The sequence below is a fragment of the Oncorhynchus clarkii genome, chromosome 6 (genome assembly GCF_045791955.1).
Source record: "Oncorhynchus clarkii lewisi isolate Uvic-CL-2024 chromosome 6, UVic_Ocla_1.0, whole genome shotgun sequence".
Classification (NCBI taxonomy): domain Eukaryota; kingdom Metazoa; phylum Chordata; class Actinopteri; order Salmoniformes; family Salmonidae; genus Oncorhynchus; species Oncorhynchus clarkii.
The window spans coordinates 30,737,467-30,744,424 of NC_092152.1; positions in this window are offsets into that span (position 1 = coordinate 30,737,467).

Sequence of the window (6,958 nt, forward strand, 5' to 3'; positions counted from 1 at the left end):
ACAATGGAATGGTTCAAAAATAAACATATCCAGGTGTTAGAATGGCCAAGTCAAAGTCCAGACCTGAATTCAATCGAGAATCTGTGGAAAGAACTGAAAACTGCTGTTCACAAATGCTCTCCATCCAACCTCACTGAGCTCGAGCTGTTTTGCAAGGAGGAATGGGAAAAAATGTCAGTCTCTCGATGTGCAAAACTGATAGAGACATACCCCAAGCGACTTACAGCTGTAATCGCAGCAAAAGGTGGCGCTACAAAGTATTAACTTAAGGGGGCTGAATAATTTTGCACGCCCAATTTTTCAGTTTTTGATTTGTTAAAAAAGTTTGAAATATCCAATAAATGTCGTTCCACTTCATGATTGTGTCCCACTTGTTGTTGATTCTTCACAAAAAAATAAAGTTTTATATCTTTATGCTTGAAGCCTGAAATGTGGCAGAAGGTCGCAAAGTTCAAGGGGGCCGAATACTTTCGCAAGGCACTGTACATGTAGATCCTTTAAACACCCCCAAACAGGGAAACAGATCTCAATCAAAGGTGTTATCACATGCTCCTCTAAGGCAGTTATTTATCTTATAACTTGTCATTGTGGGTAAAATAAAGCACAAAATTAAAAGTGCGAATCTCGGAGCATCGTAGCACCATTAGGTGCAAAAACTCGACTTACCCAGTTGCGGCCCACTTTTTGGAAGCAAACCATTAGATTTGGTCTATACGTTATATCGACATCGAACATGTCACCCTCCCTAGGAGAGGGGGTGACCTCGACAATTTATTGTTAAAACGAGAGACTGCCTGGATCTTTAATTTAAAGACTCTTGACAACGTAGACTTTGATTTGAAGCTATTCTTGTGATTATTGTGATTTTGATATTGTAAATGTTTGTAGGCCTATGTAGCCAAATTGTATCCATGATCATAAGCTATCCATTCGTGTTTTTGGTATGTTATTTTTATATCTGAGAATTAACCAATGAAATCAGGCTACACCCGGCCATGATTACAGGCACGTGTGTGTCCTTTGACACTATATAAACTAGTCACCCCGCAGTGATTGTCATTATACCCCGATGAAGACAGCTTGTCTGTCAAAACGTTGGTTATTAGTTTATTAAATTACTGCATCTGAGCTCCTAGAGTGTGCGGCTCTCCTTTAATTTGTCAAGTGTTCTACTCCGCTAGCCAGCACCTCGCCTAAATTGGTGTGCATTTCTTTCGCCTGTAGATCAATCAATTGAATTTACCACAGGTGGACTCCAATCAAGTTGTTAAAACATCTCAAGGATGATCAATGGAAACAGGATGCACCCAAGCTCAATTTCGAGTCTCATAGAAAATGTAAAAAAGTTATTTCTGTATTTTTTTATTTTGGGAAAAACAAAATCTAAATCTGTTTTCGCTTTGTCATTATGGGGTACTGTGTGTAGATTGATGAGGAAAAACATGTAATACATTTTAGAATAAGGCTGTAACGTATCAAAATATGGAAAAGGTCAAGGGGTCGGGGTCCAAAGGCACTGTACATGGGGGGTATCAAATTAATCCTTAGGTTGGTAGGAACAAACCTAGCCTATTGCCAATGTTATCTGACGATGTATGACTTAATGGCAACATCGAATGTCCCCGACACCACCACAATGTTTGAGAGAGGTTAACGTTTTATAAATTTAGGTTTTATACTGACCAATAACTTTTAGGCACATTCAGTGTGCAAAAACAGTGCTATTACCACATTAGGACACTTTGGAGAGGTTGAAAGGACACTTGAATATACTCTGGATACCCCATAACACCACCACAATGTTTGAGTGAGGTTGATATGGTAGAAATTGTTTTATACTGAACAAATAGCATTTAGGGATTGCAAATATGTAATAGCACTGGAATTATCTAATTTACAGACATATGCCACTTTGGAGAGGTTTAGAGACACTTGGAAACATCCCGTGACCACACCTGACACCACTTACTTACACATCTGCCCATTTCTAGTTGTTAGGTCTATCAATCCTGTTTTTACTGATATTGTTCACATGTTGTGGAAACCATCTGACGCGTTTCCAGCTCTAGTCATCAATAATGTTATTTTCTGTGTGTGCTTGAACTATGTCATTTAGTAAGTTTTAAGTTCCTCGGCGTACACATCACAGACCCACACAGACAGCATCGTGAAGGCGCAGCAGCGCCTCTTCAACCGCAGGAGGCTGAAGAAATTCGGCTTGCCACCAAAAGCACTCACAAACTTCTACAGATGCACAATCGAGAGCATCCTGTCGGGCTGTATCACCCACCGCCTGGTACGGCAACTGCTCCGCCCACAACCGTAAGGCTCTCCAGAGGGTAGTGAGGTCTGCACAACGCATCACCGGGGGCAAACTACCTGCCCTCCAGGACACCTACACCACCCGATGTCACAGGAAGGCCATAAAGATCATCAAGGACAACAACCACCCGAGCCACTGCCTGTTCACTCCGCTATCATCCAGAAGGCGAGGTCAGTACAGGTGCATCAAAGCTGGGACCGAGAGACTGAAAAACAGCTTCTATCTCAAGGCCATCAGACTGTTAAACAGCCACCACTAACATTGAGTGGCTGCTGCCAACACACTGACTCAACTCCAGCCACTTTAATAATGGGAATTGATGGGAAATGATGTCAAATATATCACTAGCCACTTTAAACAATGCTACCTAATATAATGTTTACATACCCTACATTATTCATCTCATATGTATATGTATATACTGTACTCTATATCATCTACTGCATCTTTATGTAATACATGTATCACTAGCCACTTTAACTATGCCACTTTGTTTACATACTCATCTCATATGTATATACTGCACTCAATACCTTCTACTGTATCTTGCCTATGCCGCTCTGTACCATCACTCATTCATATATCTTTATGTACATATTCTTTATCCCTTTACACTTGTGTGTATAAGGCAGTAGTTTTGGAATTGTTAGCTAGATTACTCGTTGGTTATTACTGCATTGTCGGAACTAGAAGCACAAGCATTTCGCTACACTCGCATTAACATCTGCTAACCATGTGTATGTGACAAATAACATTTGATTTGATTTTATATCTATCTTCTGATCATTTCCTCATAATCTCCCAGATGTCGTCTTTCCATGTTTTTGCATGTCACAATCATTATAAATACACATGAATAGCAGTTACTTTAGGGTATGTATATTTAGGCGGAAATCTATATTTTTCCATTACATTTAAGACATCTAAGAAATATGTAGGCCTATGCGAAATAGACTAATCTAATGAAATAAACTTTCACCACAACTTTCTAAATTCAATTTCTATTAAGTTGTCTTTTATTTTATATCATATTTGGCTGCAAAAGAAAAGCAGCGTTGCTCTTGAGTCAGCTTTCTCCATTCAAATCTTACCTTAACATTATAATTATTCCATAATTCTGATGACAGATCAGCTCCTAGAGAGAGATTATCACCTATGGCTGCAAATATTGAGGCGGCTTATTTGAATGCTTACCCTATAATAAATGCACTAAATTAAGATTTGGCACATCCAGCACATGATCAAATCCAATTTAATTTGTCACATGCTCCAAATACAACAGGTGTAGACTTTACTGTGAAATGCTTACTTACAAGCCATTTTCCAACAATGCAGTTAAAAAGTACGGGGAAGAAATAGGGAAAAAATCATTTACAAAAGGAATGCTAGACTACCCATCATTAAATATATTGAGGCAAATATTAGACGGTAGCCAAATAGCAAAATAAAACTAAATTGAATTAACATTAACTTTAGTTCAATATCATTGAAATGTATAGGCCTATAACCTATGCAGTTGGTAGGCTATTTAAAGGCAGTGTGTTGTGACATATTGTCTATTCACTTGAACCCCACGGATGTGGAGGAATGACATGAACGCTTGGCTACCCATTACTCTACTAAGTGAACCAAGGTTACATCCGTAACTCAATGTTCTCTCTTGTTTTCGTAATGGGTCATCAAACACCATATTGGAGATGCTGTACCAAAGAGGTTGTGAGGACAACAGAGTGGGATAACTCACCATTTAACACGGTCCAGATGAGTCCTTAGGACAAATCAAATCAAATCAAATTTATTTATATAGCCCTTCGTACATCAGCTGATATCTCAAAGTGCTGTACAGAAACCCAGCCTAAAACCCCAAACAGCAAGCAATGCAGGTGTAGAAGCACGGTGGCTAGGAAAAACTCCCTAGAAAGGCCAAAACCTAGGAAGAAACCTAGAGAGGAACCAGGCTATGTGGGGTGGCCAGTCCTCTTCTGGCTGTGCCGGGTGGAGATTATAACAAAACATGGTCAAGATGTTCAAATGTTCATAAATGACCAGCATGGTCGAATAATAATAAGGCAGAATAGTTGAAACTGGAGCAGCAGCACAGTCAGGTGGACTGGGGACAGCAAGGAGTCATCATGTCAGGTATTCCTGGGGCATGGTCCTATGGCTCAGGTCCTCCGAGAGAGAGAAAGAAAGAGAGAATTAGAGAGAGCATATGTGGGATGGCCAGTCCTCTTCTGGCTGTGCCGGGTGGAGACCCTTGTATCCACCACAGGATGCAACAGAATATAATTACCCAACAGGGTAACACAGAATTTCAACTGTGGTAAACATCGGTATACACAAGCAAGCTAAAAGCTAGAACATACAAAATGAGGCTTCAATTGGGTGCAACAGCACCAAGAGTGGATGACCTCTGTATAGAAAATCCATCTCACTGATAAGTAACTATGCGCAAGGTTTACAGTACACTCACTTATCTGGGTTGAGAGAGCGTGCCGTGTCCAGAACCACAGGCGCCACCGATGGTGTGGACATAACATTGAGCCTGTAGTACCTCATGAAAGTCATGGGTGTTATCCAACTTGCAGAGTCCAGGTAGGCCCATGAAGTAGTCATACCTCTGGTGGAGTGTTCTACTACGCTATCTGGAGTTGGTCGACATGCTGCAGCGTATGATTTTGACACTGCATTGGTAATCCAATGTGCCAGTCTCTGCTTCGAGACAGTGCACCCTTTGGTGTTCTCCCCATAACACACACACAGCTGTTTTGTTTGATGAACAGTTGTTGTTGCAGCAAGATAGGCACTCAATGTCCTAACTGGGCAAAGTGTATGCAAGTCACAACTCTCCTGTGAGGAGTGGGGAAGAGGGTGAAATGCCACTATGATTAAGGTCTGGTTAGCATGTTAGAATGAAAGCACCTTAGGAAAGAATGCTGGATTTGGCCGAAGCTTCTGCTGGTCAGGCATGAAGGATGGGTAGAAAGTTCATGTAATTCTCCAACAGGCTTTGCTGAAACAACAGCCAATAAAAAGGTAGTCTTGACTGAGAGATCACATAGCTCAAGTGAAGACAGGCACAAATGGTGATCGTAGGGCTACATATATCTGCCATGAGGGTACTGAAGGAGCCGTGGGGGTCTGTAGCCTGCAGGCACCCTTTTACTTCAGACTGGAGATGATCTGGGTGCAATACATAAGGGCCATCTCCGATCTGTTCGCATCGCAAGATTCAACCCATTGTCCTATGTGGTTCTCCATAAATGTTCCAGCAGGCCCACTCAGGGTCGAAGGCCTATCACATAGATGGCCAAGTAGGCTGCTGTATGCATTTCCACCAATTCCTTTTCTCCTTCAGGTCTTGAGGAAAATCAGTCTTGAGAGCACATCAGTTCTACTTGTTGCTCCATGTTCGCCACATCATCACTGGTTTTCAGACCTTATAGAGCTGAATACCTCCCAACCATGGGGACTCCCTCTTCGAGTAGACCTCCCGTCACAAGTGAACGGCAAGCTTTAGCACTCCAAACCCAGCAAACTGATGTTGTTGGTGTGGCCCCTGAACGTGACCGCCTTGTAGCCGCAGGTCTACCCTCCTTGGTAATTGTTACAATTCTGATGAAGACAGCTTGTCTGTCGCAATGTTGGTTATTAGGTTATTGCATCTGAGCTCCTAGAGTGTGCGGCTCTCCTTTTAATTTTTCAAGTGTTCTACTCCGCTAGCCAGCACCTCACCTAAATAGGTGTGCGTTTCTTTCGCCTCTAGATTCATTGTTACAATTCGGGCAGCCATGGCATCCTCTACGCGCACCCTCTATTCCTACAAGTGGAATGTGTCCAGGAAGTGGTTTGTCGACCATCGCCATCTTCCTGCCCAATATCTGTCATTTTGACTTTCCTCCCCAAGCTTTTATGGCTGCAGGGAAGTCCCCATCTACATGGAAAGTATATATGGCAGCTATCTCTGTGGATCATGATCACATTGCAGGTGCATCACCAGGGGGCACACCCTCTAATCGCAATTCATGAAAGGTTCCCGCAGGCTACAGCCCCCCAAGGCTCCTTCAGTACCCTCATGTGAGTTAAATGTTGTCCTACGATCACTTAGGAGTCCACCATTTGAGCCCCTGTCTTCACCTGAGCTATGTGAGCTCTCAGTCACGACTGTCTTCCATAGAGAAGGCTATTGTTTCAGCCAAGCATTTGGGAGAATTACATGCATTTTCTACTCATCCTTCATGCCTCACTTTAGCAGAAGACGGATCTAAGGCAGTGCTTTGGCAAATTCCAGCATTTTTACCTAAGGTGCTTTCATTAGGTGAGCTATTAAAATTTTTCAACCAGGAAATGGCAGAGCAATTTCTGCATATTGCATCTTTAAGGTTAAGCATAGGGTTAGCAGTGCGGTTCAGTTAAGCGTTAAGGTTAAAATCTGATTTTAAGAAGATACATTGTAGAAATAGGCAGGGTTTATGTGGCTGTGGTGACGACCCTCATCTGACAATTGCTTGCCAACAGAGGATGTTTTGGGTCGTCACTAGTTACCACAGCCACAAATAGCTAAACCTTGCCTATTTCTACAATTTCAAATCAAAATCATTTGTCACATGATTTGTAAACAGATGTAGACTAACA